At 44.6% G+C, this 20,239-nt stretch overlaps 1 pseudogene; it reads left to right on the top strand.

The window, feature by feature from the left end:
* Positions 1–14,612, top strand: part of LOC132016481 (guanylate cyclase 2G-like) — a 35,378-nt pseudogene extending 20,766 nt beyond the window's left edge.
* Positions 14,613–20,239: the final 5,627 nt, after the last annotated feature.

Raw genomic sequence — 20,239 nt, 5'->3', positions numbered from 1 at the left:
GTCAAAAGAAGATGTGAATGCATGCCCTCGGAGTTTAGTGTTCTTCCTAGGCCTTTTCATAAGTAATGGTACTTTATTATTACATTATAACAATAGATATAAACCCTTAAGAACACAGGGGATGAAATGCGAATTTTTCAACATCCTTCATTTTAGTGCCTTTCTCTTGCAAAGTGCTCAAACAGGACCCTTAAGTGCATATAACAGAATGTAATAATCTATTATTATAGGATCATTATATGTAGGTAGGAATAGAATATAATATAGAATATAGAATATAATTTGGAACACGTAGGTAATAAGAGAATTGTCTTAATTATATGGTGTTGTTTCCATATTGTTGGTGTCCCTTAGCATATTTATTCATGTTTTTCATGACAATTTATGGTGGGGATGGGCTTCGTGTCACGCACCATGTCACATGTCTCATGAATATTATGCCATGAACCCGCCACGGCCATCTTGGGAGGTAGGGATTATTGTCACCTCCATTTTGTTGAGAAAAGTGAGGCTTACAGGGCAGAGTAACTTATTCTCTGTTAAGTGTTAGAGCTGGGGTTTCAATTAAGGAGACTGACCACTCAGTCAGACTCTATTGTATTTAGCTTATTATTATTATTAGCTTATTTGTTTTAGGCTGGCCTTGCCTTGTGGCTTCACACCAGGGGCCCAGAACTAGTCTTCCCCTACTTTAGGGTACCCCTACCCAGGTTGGCTCATGGGCAGGGGGCTATGTTAGTGGCTCTAGGACCAAATGAACTTAGAGATGGGCATGTCCCCCTCCCCTGAGTCTGTGTTTCTGTCCATCTGTTTCTGTCCATCTATTTCTTCCAGCAGGGGCCAGTGTTACCTACTCTAAAGCCTTTGCTTATTTTCACCCTTCCAGGGCATGCTGTTCTTCCATGGGAGCCCCCTGGGGTCCCACGGCAACCAGAAGCTTTCCACCTGCCTGGTGGACAGCTGGATGCAGGTGAAGATCATGGGTTTGGGGCGGGACCTACAGAACATCCATCGAGGGACCGACAAAGCAATTGGTAACCACTGGGAGATCTTGCACCCACTACTACTAGCACAGTGACCACAGGGCCCTTGACCACAACCTCTGCTTTCTGAAGCTCACTGGCTCAGGGACCCGCCCGGGACCTGCCTCTGGAGCTGACCATGTGTGGCTGTTCTAGCCACCCAAGGGTGGGAGAGAAAAATAACCTCCAGGGCAGTGAGTCTGTGGTGTGAGGTCCGAGGTAGGAGGCTGGGTCTCATCCTGGCCAAGCTGGGCAGCCGGAAGCAAATCACTGCCCTTCTCTTCAGGCCTCGGTATCCCACCGCGTCTTCATCCCACATCCTCAGAGGGCATCATCGGCAGGCACCCTAAACATGATCAGCTCCAGTGTCTCTTGAGAAGCTTGAAAAAATACACGTAGGTGGCCAGGTCCCATCCTACATCAACTGAACCAGACTATCTGAAGATGGAATCTGGGCCTGGGCATCCATGTGTTTTTTGTTTTTTGTTTTTTTTGAAGATTTTATTTATTTATTTGACAGAGATCACAAGTAGGCAGAGAGGCAGGCAGAGAGAGAGGGGGAAGCAGGCTCCCTGCTGAGCAGAGAGCCCAATGTGGGGCTCGATCCCAGAACTCTGGGATCATGACCTGAGCCGAAGGCAGAGGCTTTAACCCACTGAGCCACCCAGGCCCTCTCCCCCGCCCTGCGTGGTTTTTAAAAAAGCTCTCTAATGATTCTCGCGCACATCTCAGGACAAGACCTTCTGCCTGGAGCCCAAACCTCCCATCCCCTTTTGCACATGCGCAAACAGAGGCTCGGTTACCTGAGCCTACTCCTCCACCATAAACTGAGCACCCTTGAGTCTCACCTCCCGCGCGTGTCCGGGGCCCTGACCACCCCTTCCTGGAGCAGCACCTTGCCAGCAGCCTGGCTGTGTGCACGTGGGGAGTTTCTGTCATATGGGACAGCATGATGCCTTACAGAAAAAGACAAAGGGGGAAATTCTCTACACCTGCTAGTGGCCACTCTATTCCCCATCTCCATATATATACACACACATATATGGGTGCATGTGCCTGTATACACCACACACACACACACACACACACACACACACATATATATATATATATATACATACATACATATACATTTATTGATTGTAACCTACAGTGAAATAAACCTATAAAACTCACAGCAAACAGTAAATGTAGATTATACAAAATATCTGGAACACAGAGATCTTTAAAAACAGAATGCAGGTTGGTGGTTGCCCGGGGCCAGGGGTTGGAGGAGGGAGAAGCTGTTTGTTGGAACAAGATTTTACTTTGAGGTCATGGACATGTTTTGGGACTTCTTTGGGTCGTTGATTGTTTAATTCTGCAAAGGTACTACATGCCACTGAATTGTTTGCTTTCATGGTTAATTTTATGTTCTATGAATTGTACTTTAATAAATTAGTTTTTAAAATGTAGACAAGACAGAAAGGGGGAAGAAAAGGGAAGAGCCCTTCTAACCACACAGGCAGGTGTTGGGCACAGAAAAGATGTTAGTGCACGACCCTGATTTCTCTGTAGGCACATACCCACAGACTCTGATTTGCTCTTTAAGTCGGGCAACACTACAGCACATTTCTCAGGGACTGGCTCCCTTCAATTCTTCCGTGCTTCCCTGAGAAAGAGAGGTGGCTTTCGCCTTTCTGCCTGCCCCTTTCCCACTGCATGCTTCCCTCACCAAAACTACTGCTTTGCAGAGCTCTCTACTGGACAGTCCCCGAGCTGTTGGGGCTCCCAGAGGCGCCGTGGTCGGGCACCCCAAAGGGAGATGTTTACAGCTTTGCCTTCCTGATGATGGAGCTAATCCAACCTCCAGGACCACGGGCCTTTTGATGGCCTCGACAAGGTACCAGATGGTAAAGCTCAGAGTCTCTTTGTCAAGCGTTGGTCATGTGGGCTAGCTTTCAAATGTTTGCTTTTTAATTCAATGTTTATTAATTTAGGATTTATCTCATTGTTTTTCTTTTTTAAAGTTTATGTTCTTTTCTAAATTAAAAATCTAGTTACAGTTTGCCTATAAGAATAATCCAGGAACTCGGGATTACACACTTTATTCTATGATAGCAGCCAGGGCGATCCTGTTGGAAAGTGACTTTGGTCATGTCACTTCTGTTCACAGTGTCCTCCCCGGGCTTCCTATTTAGGGAATGAAAGCTAAGCCCTACCAGTGGTCTGCAAGATCACTAAAGCCCTCTCACCTGACCTTTGGGGCCTTCTTTATTAGTGTCCTGTGGCTACCATAATAAGTTAACCACAAACCTGCTAGAATTCAGTGACAGAAGTTTATTTACTTACAGTTCTAGAAGGCAGAAGTTCAAAATTAAGGTTCAGCAGGGCCGTGTTCTCCCTAGAAGCTTTAGGGAAGATTTATTCTTTGCCTTGTTTAGCATTTGGTGGCTGCCCGGGACTTCAAGGGCTTGTGGCCAAATCACTCCAATCTCTGCCCTCACCTTAACATTGCTTCCTCTTCTGTAGACCTCTCTTCCTTCAGTATCTTCTAAAGACACTTGTCATTGAATTAGAGCTTACCTGGAAATCTGAAATGATCCCCTCAACCCAAGATGCTTAAGTTTATCTGCAAAGAACTTTTCTTTAAATAAGGTCACATTCATAGGTTCTGGGGACTAACACATGGGCAAATCTTGTTGGGTACCACCATTCAGCTCTGTATACCTTCCTAATTCCATCCCTCATAGTTTGCTCCTTTCAGTCATGCTGGTCACCTCTTTGTGCCTCCCTCATGCCAGACACATTCCTACCCCAGGGCCTTTGCACACACTGTCACTTCTGCTTGGGCATCTCTCATCTCATATTTGTATATAAAAATTGGTTTTATTCTTTCTTAAGGACTACACAATTTTTCATTGTGAGGCTATGCCATGTATTATTGATGGATACACCTTCTGGTTGTTTTTATTTCTTGTTATTATAGTTGCTGCAGTGAGCATCCTTGTATCTTTGTGGACATAAAATTGAAGAGATAAATGTATTTTAAGCGTATTTAATTTTTTTGATAAATGCTGCCTAACTGTCTTTATAGGATTTATTCAAGCTTATTTTTTACTGAGTTGTTTCTTTTTTTTTTTAAAGATTTTATTTATTTATTTATTTATTTATTTTAATTTTTTATTTTTTATAAACATATATTTTTATCCCCAGGGGTACAGGTCTGTGAATCACCAGGTTTACACACTTCACAGCACATAAGATTTTATTTATTCATTTGACAGATAGAGATCACAAGTAGGCAGAGAGGCAGGCAGAGAGAGAGGAAGGGAAACAGACTCCCTGCTGAGCAGAGAGCCCAATGTGGGGCTCCATCCGAGGATCCTGGGATCATGACCTGAACTGAAGGCAGAGGCTTTAACCCACTGAGCCACCCAGGCACCCCCTAAGTTTTTCTTAACACACATCCTATCATGGAATTAAGGGCAGAAGTGGTGGGAGATAAAGCAAAATTTGATCCAGATTGATTTAAAAAAAAAAAAAAAGCATAGTGGGCGTAACCTCCAGCGCTGTTATTTTCTACTTTGACCGTGCACTAGAACTTCCCAAGGAACTTTAAAAACTGCTACTGCCTGGGTTTTAGCCAAGGAGACTCTAATGTCCTATACCATGATCTGGGCATCAGGGTTTGTGGGTGATTCCCACGTGCAGCCCAACCTGAGAGCCGCGATCTCAGAGCGAGCCCAGGGAGGTGTGCGTGTGTCAGTTTCTGAAGTTTCTCCTTTGATTTTTTTTTTTTTTAATCCCTTTGCTTACAATTACTAGCCCTTTCCCAGGGGTCAGCCTCAAGTCTCATCTCTAGATCATCATGCATTCCCTGGAGACCTTTTTTCAAGTCGGGAGCCTTTCTGAATATAAGTAGTTGCTTTAAAAGCAGATTCCTGGGGCACCTGGGTGGCTCAGTCAATTAAGCGTCTGCCTTCAGCTCAGGTATGATCCCAGATCCTGGAATCGAGGCCCACATCGGGCTCTCTGCTCAGTGGAGAGTCTTCCTATCCCTTTCTCTCTGCCCCTCCCTGCCAGCTCAGGCTCTCTCCTGCTTGCAATCTCTCTCAAATAAATAAATAAATAAATAAAATCTTTAAAAAATAAAGGTGGATTCCAGTTTCTAATCTATGGTCAGGAGAAATAGAGGGGAGACTCATTCAAAGAGGTTCATCCCAAATCCAAGTGCAACTGACCTTGGAACCGAGCAGCTACATAGGTCTTCCCAGATGGAGCCCAGGAAGGAGCCCATCTACATTCGCCAAGCTCAGCTACCACGGGATTGCACCAACTTTGGTGGAGGTAAGGGGGAGGAGGGAACAGTGGAGGTGGGGAGACTGTATACAGTTGGTATGTTTGCCCTTCACTGTAGTCCTATGCCCACAGGGTTAAATAAGAGCTGGCCATATGGGACTATGTATACACAGGCCTGCAACCAGGAAAAGTACAAGGTACACCTAATTTATGGACAAACACAATTCTTCTATTAACTTCTCGTATTTCCCTGCAAACAGTCCTGGTGCTGGGAACTGGCTAGATATCGGTTCTCTGCACACACTAGACCAGTGCTTTTCAAATTTTAGTGGGCATTGGGATTACCTGCAGGGCTTGTTAAAACACAGACTCACCGGGTCCCACGCTCAGGGTCTCTGACTTAGTGGATCCGGGGTGAGGGCCAAGAATTTACATTTTTTTTTAAATTTTAAAAGATTTTATTTACTTATTTGACAGACAGAGATCACAAGCAGGCAGAGAGGCAGCAGAGAGAGAGGAGGAAGCAGGCTCCCTGCTGAGCAGAGAGCCCCATGCGGGACTCGATCCCAGGACCCTGGGATCATGACCTGAGCCAAAGGCAGAGGCTTTAACCCATTGAGCCACCCAGGCGCCCCCAAGAATTTACATTTTTATCATGTTCCCAGAGGATGTTGAAGTCCCACAGTCTGAGAAGCCCCGGCCTAGTGTGACGCTGGACCAGCAGCAACAGCATCCCCTCGCGTACTTGTTAGAAATGCAGATTTTCAGGCCCAACCCCAGGCTTTCAGAATTGGAAATTGGGGGGGTAGGCCCAGAAACTGTGTTTTACCAAGCTCCCCATCCCCCTTCCCAATACACCGAAGAAGAACAGAATGGCCGCACATGACCAGCTCCGGAACATGTGTAATCCGAGCGGCAGAACCACAATTTGAATTTGAACCCGTGGGTCAAAGTTTTATGTCATTGTATCGATTCTTTCATGGCAGTTCTCCGAGCTGAATACAGAAAAGCAGGCGATGCGGCAATGATGATCCTCCGATCACCTCCGTGAAACCGCTGTGGTCCCACGTCTCAGGTGATACTTCATTTGGGACATGAAACACAATTAGCCATAGTATATCCTTTGTTAGAATGTACTTTCTTTCAGATTATTTTGGTGCATTAAAAATGCACTTAAACACGACTATGTACCCTGACAAAAACAAGAGAGTATTTTACACGGTTTTAGAACTTGTATTATTATTATGAAGTAAAGGCCATACTCTGTTCAGATTTCCTTGGGCTTTTTTGTTTATGTTTGTTTGTTTGTTTGTTTGTTTAAGAGGAGAAGGAAGGGCAGAGGGAGAAGGAGAGAGAGAATCTCAAGCAGGCTCTAATCCAGCACGGAGCCCGACACAGGGCACGATCTCACAACCCTGAGATCATGACCTGAACCAAAATCAAGAGCCGGATGCTTAACCAACTGAGCCACATAGGTGCTCCCCAGTGTCCTTAGTCTTTAACCTGGTGTCTTTCCTACCCCAGCTTCCCATCCAGGACACCGCAGTGCATTTGGCCATCATGTCTACTCCGTGTTCCTCAGGACTATTTCTCGGAGGCTGTCCTTAATTTTCAGACATTGTGCTTTTGAGGAGCATTGGCTGGGTATTCTGTATGATGTTTCCCATTTGTCTGATTATTTTTTCCCTCATGACTAGACTGGGCTTCTGCTTCTTGGGAGGAAGCCCACAGAGGTCAATTGTCATGTTCGTCTCATCATATCAAGGATACACAAACCCTGGTTCTTCTTACTGGAGAATTATATTGGAAACCAAGACCTAGATGCTGGGTGTGTTCATGGCTGCTCCGGTGCTGTTGCCTCTAGGCCCTCCCTGTGGCATGTGTGTACAATACCCTCCGTGTACACACCTTTCCACATCCATATCTACCTAGCTGTGTCTATATAAACTAAACATGACTTCATACTGACATTTCCAACATCATTGCCACATGGTTCATTTATTCTAGTCTCCCTATCACTTATCCAAACCTCCCTTTCCAACCGTGAGACCCTGCTGCCACCATCTGCCATCCATTTATTACTTATCCAATCCCAGAGTATGTGTGTGGTGCTGTCAGAGTCCTTATTCTGTCCCCTCATGAGATGCAATCCTGCCAACTAGAAGATAGGGATTGTGAACGGGTCCTGTGTTTAGACGTAAGGGTCTCACGTCATTCTTTGGTCATGGTCTGCATCTCCCCTGGGATTGTCCAATAGCCTAATAGACATTGTTAAGAATTTGTGTCCTTTGAGGTTTACTCTCTATGCTATAAAGTTCGATGGATTTTGGCAAATACACAGTAACATGTATCCACTTCTACAGTATTATGGAACATAGTCTGATTACCCGAAACAAACTCCGTGCCTCACCTGTTCAACGCTTTCTCCTCCCCAAACTAGTGGCAGCCTTTCATCTGTTTTCTGTCTCTATAATTATGCCTTTTCTGGGATGTCATATAAACCGAACCCTCCATCGTGTAGCCTTTTCAGACTACGTTTTTATACTTAGTAATATGCACTTAAGATTCGTTCATGTTGGGCACCTGGGTGGCTCAGTTGGTGAAATATCTGCCTTTGGATCATGTCCTGATCCCAGGGTCTTGGGATCAAGTCCCCCATCAGGCTCCCTGCTCAGTGGGGAGTCTGCTTCTCCCTCTGCTCTCCCCACATTCAGGATATCTCTCTCATGCTCTCTCTCTCTTAAATAAAAAAATAAAATAAATAAAAAAGATTCATTTATATTGTTACACCCATTGTATTTTTATACCAAAACATGTATACATTGTTCTCAAATTATTATTTCCTTTACAAAACTTGGATAAGCAGAGTGTTTAATAAATGTCAGTAGAAGTCAAGGCCGAAGTGAAAGAAAGTAAGTTTACAAAGTTGGGCCTGGAGGCAGGACGTGGTAACATCTATTATTTGCTAAAATAACTTTTATGTGACATTGCATATGGAATACAAATTGCATAACGTGCACCCCAAATTCTTATAGACTCCTGAAGTCACATAGATGTATATATGCTTTACTTCAAGAAAAGTTCTATTAGAAAAAAAAAACCTAATCTAAAAACAGATTCATTAAAAGGTGCTTATATGTTTTACAGTAGGGTTCTGCATTTTCCAGGAGGTTCCGAAGTATTTCTCATAAAATATTCAGATTTCTCTGACATTCCTATCTATTCAATTTATTTAAAACTCAATTTACAAATTGAAGAGCACATATGTGTAACGTGTCCTTAATGGCACACAGTTTTCAGTCATTTGGCCGTCTCCACCCCACGTGAGTTTCAGAAATCATCAGCCGCATCAAAGACCCCACGTCAGTTCCACTTCGACCTCCCCTGTTGGAGGAGAAGGGGAACCAGAAGACTGTGGTCACGGTGAGGGAGTGTGGGGATGATCTCCAGAGAAAAGGCTCACTTTCTCTTCCGTCAAGAAAATTTTACGAGAAGCCAGTTCCAAAGGGTGAGTGAGATACGGCACATTTTCTCCTAATCATGTAACCATTAGAATTTAGAAACTCTGTGGCTGTGATGGCTCCCGTGTGGCTCAGTCCATTCATTCGTCCATTCCTCCACTCATTCATTCATTCACTCACTCCTTCATTCATTCATCATCTACCCACTAGACGACTGCCACGTGCAAGACACTGTGTTACACGCTGGCTAAGTAGAGTGAAAAATTCTCCCTTTGTTTCACAAGTGATACAAAATGTATCAGACGTCCGCTCTTCACTGCCCTCCTTTGTTCATTCCAGAAACTACTAGTCAGTCGAGGCACTCTTTCCTCGGAAGTTCTGACATGGCCCCAGAATGTTTTCCGAATCAACATTCCAAGGGTCAGGACTCATCCATTGGGGTCGGACGATGGGATAAAAAACTATTCACCGACCTTAGAGTAAGGGATTAAATTATTCACGCTGCCCAAGCAACTTTGTCAATAGTCGCTTCCTTCACGTTAGGATGATAGTGTCTTCTTTTGGCACATTGAGCACCTGCGGGCACGGCCACGCTAGAAGCAGCTGGAGTTGATAGAAGGGCCCTGGGCTGGAAGTCTGGTACCTGCTCCTAACTTGGCCATTCTGTTGTGCATTCTTAACACAACAGTCCAGAATTCTGCATTTTCCACATCAAAATTGTTCTAAATGATACGTCTCAGGTCAATCATGACTTTTACTCAGAAAATCTGCTCTCTTATGTTAAGGTAAGTCTACCTCCTATATGAGCCTCAGTCTTCTCATCTGAAAAATGGGGAATTTAAACAATTTTTCTGAAGACACTTCTAAACCGAGAGCCTATGGGATCTAGAAGTGCCCCTTATATCTTTATCTGAAAGAAAACAGCTGGTGTTGTTCAGAAAAGAACAACAACACAACAACAACAACAACCCAAAAACCTGTCCTGAAATCTACGTTTTCGACTGACCATGACGGCGACCTGGAGAATGTTGGGAAGTGGGGGAGGGTACTGTTTGCTAAATGCTTGCTGAGTGCCAGATGCAGCTTTAGACACCGCGTGACCATTCTCTCCCTGGACCCTCAGAACAGCCCTGGGAAGTATGTGTTATTATCCTCATTTTCCAGATGAAGAAACTGAGGCTCAGGGAGATGAAGGGGGCAGGTCGAGGTCACAGAACTGGTCGAAGGCAGCCTCTGTCCTGCCGTGTGGCCTCATTGCCATGGTCATTTCACTTCTGTCTATGGGCAGCCCTGAAGTAGGGAACCTGAAGGGCAAGACATGTTTTCTTTTCTCAGGATGTAAGGCTGGAAGTTGTGCTCCATTCTGGCCCTAAAGTTCTTGGGAAAAGATGTTCATATGGGGGTGGTTTTAAAGCCACGTGAACATCCTAGACCGTGTGGTGAGCCAGCTGGAGGTGTGTGTCCAACACCTGGAGGCTGTGGTGGAAGAGAGGACCAACCAGCTGATGGCAGAGAAGAGGAAGGTGGATAGGCTTCTGTCCTCAAGGCTGCCTAGGTATCCCAGCACGGGGTGGGGACGGAGCTTTACAAAGGACCCAGGAAAAAAATAGCGTCACTATCTAAGAGGCGCCACATAGAGAGAATATTTATTTTGTTCCTTTAATAAGAGGAAGTCAGGTTCTTCTGAAATGGGTGAAGCATTTTGTAGGCAATCTGGTACACCCAAATTATAAAAGGGGATAGACCCTTCAAAGGACTAGAGAATGTCTTACGGAAAAGATGATGGCTGCAGCAACAGCAGAGCGACCACTAGATGGCGCTCTGCCCGCACGAGTTTGGTTCATTGCTGGCGCCCCAGTATTTTGGATTGTACTCCAAAACCTTTCTTTGCGCAATGCAATATGCGCCCATGACTTCAGATTAAAAACTCGCTTCATTTTTGGCTGTAATCGCATCTGTACTCTCTCTAAACACTTGGCAGGAGCATCTGCTGTTAAAATTTCTTGTGTGTCTTGACAAAGAAGCAGAATCGGGATTTGAAGGTATTGGTATAAGATTGGTGGACTAGGGCAAAAATATTGGTTTGTGGATTGGCGTCTGCTTCTTTTTCCTCCCGCATTTGCAGATTGACTCTTTACCATCAAACTCTATAGCCAACAGGGGAAAATGAGATGCCCTCCGGGAGAAAATCCTTATGGTAAAGGCATTCCTGTAACCTACTCTGCCCTCCTCCAATTTATACCCACCAAGGAAAGTATCTCTTTGGAGAAAATGCAGGTGGAGAAATGGGAGTCAGAAGAATCCCTTTAGGTGATGGAATTTTTGTTCACCAAAAACCTAATCCACTGAAGCCAGAGGGTCTATAAGCATGACTCTGCCAGGGTCTGTAGGAGGCGAGATGAGTAAGAGAGTCTGTTCAAAGCCAGTCCCTATTCTCTGGTTTCAGCTTTGTTGGAGAACAGTGCACAGCTGGAAGGTCTGTGGAACCGGAACATTTTGAATCCATGACAATCTTTTTCTCTGACATTGCTGGATTCACAGATCTGAGTTCTCTCTGGTCCCCTTGCAAGTTGTGATGCTCCTTAATGACCTGCACAATTTATTTGATGACATCATTAAAACATATGATGTGTGTGAGGTGAGACACTTGGCTCCTGGGCTATGAGGGGACACGCTCTCCTTGTCGCTGACTCTGGGGCTGGAGTGAGGGTGGACGCCGCCCTCGCTGTCAGCCAGGGAAGACTCTATTTCAGGCTGGCATTCTATCCCGGTGCATGGCAGAAACTCAATATTTTATTCTTGTTTGTTTTCTTGGGAAAGGGCTTAATTAATCACAGATGTATGCGCTTGTCAAGAATCACTAGTTGCTCCTTGTTTCCTTCCATTATTTTATCTCGTAGTAAACACATTTCTAAAGAGGCATTGGCCTTCTACTGACTAATTCCTCCAGCTCGCTCCTGATGTTTTCTTCGTATTCAGAGAGGCTCACATTTACTGTCCTTTAAAGGTTGTCTTTGGACCCTATGTGAGTCTCACTTCCGTTCCTGTGATCCTAAGCAGTGTGGTTGAAGATGGGCCCCCAAGGGTAGCTATCAGACTTGTATCTAAAATGAGAAACAATGGTCTGCCTCGTACCACTCAGGGATGTATGAATATGGTTACCCAGAGTTAAAAAAAAAAAAAAAAAAGTTTGTTCAGGGGAGGATAGCAAAAATGAATAATTTGGATTCATTCAATGATGGATGCTTTGGGTGTTTTCTGAGTTTTCTGATGGGGCCGGATCCTGCAGGCAGGTGCCCAAGCTCATGCATGCCTGGGGCAACCACAGGTTTCCAGCTCTGACCTTGGTTGCAGGGCTCTGCCTGTGGCCCTGGGTCCAGGGAGATTTGGGGGGAGAGTGTGGTCAGGTCCACAAGGACATATCCTTAATGATTATCCCCCAGTGTTCCCCACAGATATGCCTCTGTTCAAGGGTGAAAGCAAAGATGGTGAGGATACTCACAAAGGTAGGTCACACGTACCCCCAAATGGAAGCTATTCTGCTCAGAAGGGCATCCTCTGGGATTTCCTCTTGGTGTTATCTTCCCTGTTATGTTTTGCATGAGTTAATACTAAATCAGAGTCAGTGTCTAAAGGGTGTATGTACCCGTGATGGGGACAGGTAGCCTAGAAGCAATCAGACTTGTGTATGGGTTGATTTTGTAAAATTTGGGGGTGACCAGTAGACAGAGGTGCTTTTCCTGCCTGGCTAAAGCCAGAAATTCCACCTTTACTGCATCATCTTTGGATTCTGCTAAAATGCATGTGTATCTGGAAAGAGTTGTACCTTTCAAGTTTACACTAGTCATTTATTCTCTATTGGGAATGCAGAATCTGAAAGGTAATTTTATAGGGATTTATCAGGGGAGAGAAGAGGACAAATCAGGCAGATACATGCATTTGTACATAAGTAGAAGCATACGTTGTGTCTAATGCATACCTATGTATAAAGGTATCTAAGAGCCCTTGTATGGGGTGAAGCTCTCGTATGTACCTTCAGGTTGGGTAAGATGAAGTCCTCTTGATGGATACATGCGATTCTTCAAGATTTACCCCATTTGTGCATTGCTTCCTGCTTAACTGGTTTTGAACTTGAATAGAGGAAATACAGTCCCCACCGCTCTCAGAGTTCAGAGGAGGAAACAGTGAATGTGTGCATGAGGGCTTGGGGAAGGAAGGCTTTCTGGAAGAAGCAGGACAAGGGCAGAAACTCCCAGAAATGTTGGGACATGGAAGGAGTGGAAGTCAGGGGGTGTGGCTCTTCAAAGTTGGGGGCCTCAGAGCAATGCCACTTTGTTGCTTTATTTTCAGGTGGAAATCACTGGAGATGCATACATGGTGGCCAGCGGACTTCCCACTTGGGATGGAATCCATCACGTGCATGAGATTGCCACGATGTCCTTGCACTTCCTCAGCACCATCGTCTACTTTGCGATTGGGCACGTGCTTGAGGAGCAGCTCGGGCTCCGGACTGGCATCCACACAGTAGACAGCCCTTGGCCTTAGGACCCATGGATAGCAGCAGGTGGTTCTGGATTCAAGTCCTAGGTCTGAGGTTTTTAGGACCCTGAAGTTGAATGGTAAACATTAAAGGGAAACAAAATGTTGAATTGTCTCTGTAAATGTGTTTCCAGCTAGCCAGATTACTTGGGAAGAGAGAAGACACGCAGAGACTCCAAGGTGTTGAACCAAAAGTTAGGAGGAGACCAAGAAGCAGGACAGTTAAATGGGGCTGTTATTTCCTGTGACTCTTTGATCTGGTCTGTTTTGGGTCAAACTCATGGGCATGTGACCTGTGCGGAAGCAACCATCACTTGGTTTAATGCTCTTCTTAGTTTAAGTATTAATGTATTTTTTTAAAAAATTATTAATATAATTATCACTATAATATTTTACAATATTAATAATAATTGTTAATTTTCTTAATTTCTTAATAAGTTTGGAATGAAGAGTTCCTTATTTTCATTGTAGACCAGGCCCTGTAAGCTATGTAGCTAGACCTGCTCCTACCTGTCCTCCGAGGCTTGACTAAAATAAAACCTGGCCCATAATCAGAATTAATTACTCCCACATTTGTGCCACAATTGCTTTGCTCACATCTCTAGTGCATGAATAACATCATCATTAATTTCTGTCTTAGCTTGGTTGTTATAACAAAATACTGTAGACTGGGTGGCTTAAACAACAGACGTTTATTTTCTCACAGTTCCGGAGGCAGGAAAGTCTGAGATCAGGGTTTCATTGTGGTCGGTTCCCATGAGAACCCTCTTCCTATCTCACCAAAGGCTGGCTGCCTTCTTTTCGTCACCTAGCAAAGAAAGAGAGTTCTGGTGTCTCCTCTTGGTATATGGGCACTAATCCCATCATGAGGGTCCTATCCCCAGGACCTCATCTAAACCTAAGTATCTTGCAAAGGCCCTGCTTGCTAATACTGTCATCTTGAGAGTTCGGGCTTTTGCAAGTGAATGAGTGGGGCTTACCATCGTTCAGCTTATCGTTATTGATTATGTTGTTTTCCACCGAAGCCAAGGATTCTGTCGGTTGCCTCTTTGTAAATGCAAAGAAGTGCTGCCAACCTCTGCCTGAAGAGGGCGCTTCAATATTTGTTGAATTGCATTCACGGACCTCGTGTGCTGGCGCAGGCCAGCCCTTGGGAAATGCAGATGGCCTGTGCCCTCCTGCTCTCCTTCTTGCAGGGTCCTGTGGGGCCGGTGTGGCGGGTATCCCCATGCCCAGGTACCATCTGTTCCGAGACACCGTGAACAGGGCCTCCAGAATGGAAAGCAGCGATCTGCGTGGGTATCATTGACCGTACTTTGCAAACACAATTGTCACTGCCCCCTCGCCCTCGGGCGTTTCACCGGAGGGTGTTTTAGCAGAGCCATTTTCATTTTGTCTACTGTTTTCCATTTGGAGGATAAGATCATTCTCCACTTCAGACAACATTGATCACAAAATTTGTAGATAGGGTTTTGCCCCGTGTCTTCTGTGTAAATACACACGACTTCTTCTTTCCAGGATTTTCAATTCTAAACAGTCAGGTACACCTAATAAGGTGATTAAAAGGAAAAGCAGGAGTCAGCAAGCTTTTTCTGTTCAGGGCCAGACAGTGAATATTTTGGGCTTCATGAGCCATAGTCTCTGCTACTTAACTACTGTTTTAGTGTGAAAGCAGCCATTTATAATATATGAGTGATAAGTGTGGCCATGTTCCAATAAAACTTTATTTGTGAGCACCAGCAGTGGGCTGGATTTGACTGGTGGGTGGTAATTTGCCCATCCCGGATGCAGAGTATAGTTTTGGTGATGTGGAATTAATCTGTGGGCAGGAACTCCAGGGAATATCATATTCTAGTGCTTTACAGTAATTTTATTGCATTAATTGTTGCTAGACTATATATGCTATTTATTGGCTGAGATCTTTATCAGCTAGAAAAAAATTACTTAGGGGATTTAAGTTTCAAAATGTTTAGGTTGACATCCTTTAGAATTTCTATATTTTCCACAATATATAAAAACATGCAAAAATATTTTTTTTTTCTCTTGGGGCGCCTGGATGGCTCACTGGGTTATAGCCTCTGCCTTCAGCTTAGGTCATGATCCCAGGGTCCTGGGATCAAGCCCCTCATTGGGCTCTCTGCTCTGCAGGGAGCCTGCTTCCCCCTCTCTCTCTCTGCCTGCCTCTCTGCCCGCTTGTGATCTCTGTCTGTCAAGTAAATAAACAAAAAATCTTAAAAAAAAATTCTTTTTTCTCCTGATTACTTCATTGTTTGAGTTAATCGGCCAAGCCTCAAACATGGATTGCAACTTCTCTTTTAACTTGTGAATCAAGATTTTTAAGGGTAAGTCTTGAAAATGGGACTGCTGATGGAGGTTCCAAGCCTGTTTCTGGAGGCAATGCTGGTTGTGACCCACATTTTCAGTGATATGTCCCAGCTCTGGGACCATCCCAGGAAGCCCAAGGAGCCCAGTGGACCTCTATCCACAGGGAGTACCAGCTTGCATACAGTTAGTTCTGTCTAGTGTTTCTAAACTGAACATATTAAAGTTTCAGCAATATCGGTCGCATTTGAAGAATATCTGGATGGTTGAGGGGTCTCAGAGAGGTTGTCTGTGGGTTAACTTTAATGAGAGATGCTGGTAGCTCAAGAGTTTGAGCAGCGGAGGCTTCCCTCTCCACAGCAGCCCCTGCCCACTGGCCCCCAAGTCACAACCAAGTCAGTAACTAGGCAAGAACTGGTTTATGGCAGCTCTCCACCTTGGGGGTACCTCTCTTCTCCTAGCTGTAAATGGTCTCCTGGCTTCTACTTAAACACCCCAGTCTAGTCTTTCACAAGGCAACAGCAAGCACAAGGCCAGTAATTATAATGCCCATATTTCCTCTACGGAGTACCTTCTTCTGGGTCTAAAGTGCCAGGGAGAGGAGACAGAAGCCCATTGGCTTGGGGGGCATGAGGACCTCATCTCAATTCATCTAAATTTCTTTTCCTTTCCTCTCTGCCTTCTTCTCCATCTAGCCCATCTGAAACACACCATGATGCATTCTCATCTTTTTGATAGCCATCGGCCTTTGGTGGGGCAGGGGAATGGATGTTCTCAAGAACATCTTGGAGATGGTCACGGAGGAAGTGGTGAGTGGTTTCTATGATGTTAGGTGTTTGGGTGGGTATGGGGATTCATGGAAAGAAGTGAAAGAGAAGGGAATGGCATCAACTCCTCAGAGTGCTTAGCCTGGCCCTCGAGTTACTATATCTCATCAACAGACTTCAGGTGAGGGAAAGATTTTTCTAGAAGCCATCAGTATAGACCTAGCTTTGAATTTTACTGGCTGTCTGATTTTGGGGCCTGTTTTTTTTTTTTTTTTCACTAGTAAAATGGGAATGGTGATGATATTACCTTCAAAGGGTAGATGGGGGGATTAAATGTGAACATGTATATGAGGTGCTTCACCGGGTGCCCTACTGATCCGAAGAGCTCATAGATTTTATTATTATTTTTGAAAGATTGCCTTTTAGCAAAATTCAGCCTTGATGGGCTCTCACTCCTGAGGCCAGGGCTAACTAGTCTTTGAAGCTTATCAGCAAAGCCCAAGGAAATCAACATTTCATCTGTAATGAGGCCTTTCCTTCCCTGAGGCTTCTCCTGCTTACTTGCGCCTTGGCCAAGAACAACATTTTCAGTCAACAAGCAAGGGAGACCCAGTTGTCTGTTCAGAGGGCACACTCCCTTCAGGGGCAGCCTTTCCTCCTCTGTGACTTCCCTTTGCCTCCCACAGGGCAAAGGAAAACCAACAACCTTCTGGTTGAATCACTCTTCCAATCCCTGAATTTACTGAGGAAAAAGCTAAAGTCCTGGAGAGCTTCTGAGAGAGCTTTCTTTTTTCTTTTTTTTTTTTTTTTCAAAAAAAATTTTTTTTTTTTAAGATTTTATTTATTTGTCAGAGAGAGAGAGGGAGAGCGAGCAAGCACAGGCAGAGACAGAGGGAGAGAAGCAGGCTCCCCACTGAGCAAGGAGCCCGATGTGGGACTCGATCCCAGGACGCTGGAATCATGACCTGAGCCGAAGGCAGCTGCTTAACCAACTGAGCCACCCAGGCGTCCCTGAGGTGTTTTCTTTAAAGGTGCTTGTGGGGTCCCATGAAAATCTGAGGACCGTTGGGTTAGACACATTAAATATGCCATTCGGGGGATGTAGATCTGGGGTACTGAGTTAATCTACCAGTAGGGAGAGCTATCTAGCAGGCCTCCTCTTCCTGCCCCAGAGCTCTGTGGAGTTGGGATGAGCAAATAGGGTGAACTCATTTCTGGGGGACCAGGGCTAGGCTGTTGCTCCCAGACCTGCCAGTGAACTTGCCTAGCTGCCAGATATTTCCGGCCCATTAGCTTGTGAATTTGTGGTGAACCCAATTTCATTCTGGGAGAGAGAAAAGCTGGAGAACAAAAGCTGGGGCTGCTGGGCAACCCCCTGCCGCCCCCCCCACCCCCGTCTGCTTTACCCAGGTCCTGCTCCCTAACCTTTAGTTATCAGAAGGCATCTCAGGAATGTTTATAAAGCGCTGTGGAAGGTGTGAGCAGTCCGCGTGGTCCAACAGGATCAGGCCGTTCCTGATCAGGTAGACCGGTTGGGGCAGCCCGTCTCTGCAAGGCTGGGTCCTGAGCTCTGACTTCCTGTGAGCGCTGCAGTTTCCAAAAGGAAATGTTTCACTCTCGATTTGTTGCTTAATTTCTTTCCTATCCAAAGCAGAGGAACAAAGATAGGCTTTGCTTTCAATCAAGTTTAAGTGGAATATTTCATTGATATATGAAGGGCTTAATTTTTTCCAGCCTCCAGCAGATGAAGAGGAACCCATCCATTCTGCTATGAACATCTCCCCCTTCACACAGAGAATAGGGTGCCGCCATGTCAATCAGTGGTTCTTGTAGCAGACTGACTAAACCACTAAACCACTAATGCACTTTGCACTATTTTTTTTTAATCCCTTGCAACTCCTTACATCCCGATTATCTTCCCGATCATCTTCCTCGTGGCGGCTCCTGAATATGGGAGAGCAGCTTGGACGATGTATGGTGTTTGAGACCCTTTCCTGGTGAATTTCCCAAGACTGAAGGAGTGAAAACCAATGAGATCAGGGATGTTTTCTTTTTCTTTTTTTTTTTACTTGACCTGTGACCTGCCTTTGTAGAAATATTTTTGAACTCTGTAGAGGAAAATAATTTTGGTGAGTTGAGAGCCTTTAATATCCAATCTTACGAAAGGTTTGGTGGAATCCTTGCCTTTCTTCAGGAAGAGGGCCACTAAATAGGGGGCTGAGGGGTGTGCTGTCCAGACAGCCCCGTCTCCGCGGAGCTACTGTGTGTTTCCACTCGCAACAGTTTTGTTCTGCCCAGAGGTTGCCCAACTGAACTCAAGGACTTTCACAGACTCCGTTTTCTGTTGACATGATTCCATTTTTATTGCGGTAGTTCTCTGCTCCCCCCATAGGCCTTTAGCCTCAAGGCTTGACAGTGTTAGTCAAAAGAAGGCATTTACCTGAGAGGGACAGGGGAGCTTCTGCTGCCACCTCAGCATGGAGACAATCGGACAACACTTAACTTTTTATACTTCAGAACTTCTTCTCTTGTTTGGGAGTAGAGTGCCTGGATTCCAAACACTTTGTTCTCCCATGGAAGGGAACAGAACAACCTCTGCTCTGAGGCCTTTCAGAGAGATAGACCATACCCTATCCATCCACCTAACCACCCATCCATCCCTCCATCCGTATGACAGTTCATTAATTCAAAGAGCAATTACTGAGCACGTACGCTGAGCCAGGTACCACACCAGGGAAATGAGAATATGAAACGTTCCCTGTTGGTTAGTTCTCAGATTAGTTGAAGAGAAGTAGCAAACCAATAGTACTGCCATATGTTAAGGGCTTATAGAGGTGTACACAAAAGTATGGAGGTAACAAAGCAGTCCAACGTTGTTGCATCTAAAAGGCATTAGACAATGGTACGCGGATGTAGGGACGGGTGGGATATAGTGATTGTCTATTATCATCTGTGCATCAGTATGGAGTGTGTGTGTTTGTTCCCCGTCAGCTCTAGCTCACATGCTTCTAGAAGTTAGATAATAAAGACTTTGTTACTTCTGCCTTCTTCATTGGACATAATAAACACTTGGCATCAATACACACATAAACTCATAAAACATACCCACATTTGTGCATACACGTCCATTCACATGTGAATAATATATACACGTATATGTATCTACATGCATATACACACAGAGAAATCTCTGTGTCTAAATACATATCTATTGATTGATAGATCAATAGGTAGAGACTTAGATGGGTATTTATACTCAGGAAACATGCATGTCTGTATATTTTTTTCTTTATATTACTCAAGTTTTAAGAGAGGGAGTCTTTAAGGATCATAAGCAGGAATTTGATAAGATTAACTTCCTAAAATCTATGTCTGGTGTTTTTTTCTATGTCAGCCAAGGATACCTAAGGGACTTATCCACTCTTCCTTGTTCTCCAAACAAGGAAATGTTTTATGTGTAAGACTCATGAGAAATTATAACAGAGATTATTTTGAGTGTTTTCTCTTAATTCCTTGATAGAGAAACTAGAAGATGTGAAGAGGCTTTATCTCACCTGAGGTTGAAACACATTTGATTGCTGGTGGCTGGTGTTAGGGTGTTAGAGATAGGGAGATCATACGGATGGCATTGTCTCCTTGTGTCAGAAAGCGAATGCTGGAAGTCTTGGAAAGTAAATGTCGGGTAGAATGATGGAAGGTCTGTAGTACGTGTGTGAGTTGAAGAAGTTCTAGCCATAGGAACCCATGGGAGGGTAGAGGAATCGGCTCTTAATATGATAGAGTAGCACCGTAAGCTGTAATCACAGGTTATCTATTTTAAGGTATTTTATTTATCCTAAAGCACCAA

Source organism: Mustela nigripes, chromosome 4, assembly GCF_022355385.1.
Source record: "Mustela nigripes isolate SB6536 chromosome 4, MUSNIG.SB6536, whole genome shotgun sequence".
NCBI classification, from domain to species: Eukaryota; Metazoa; Chordata; class Mammalia; order Carnivora; family Mustelidae; genus Mustela; species Mustela nigripes.
This window is presented reverse-complemented; position numbering and strand designations above follow the sequence as displayed.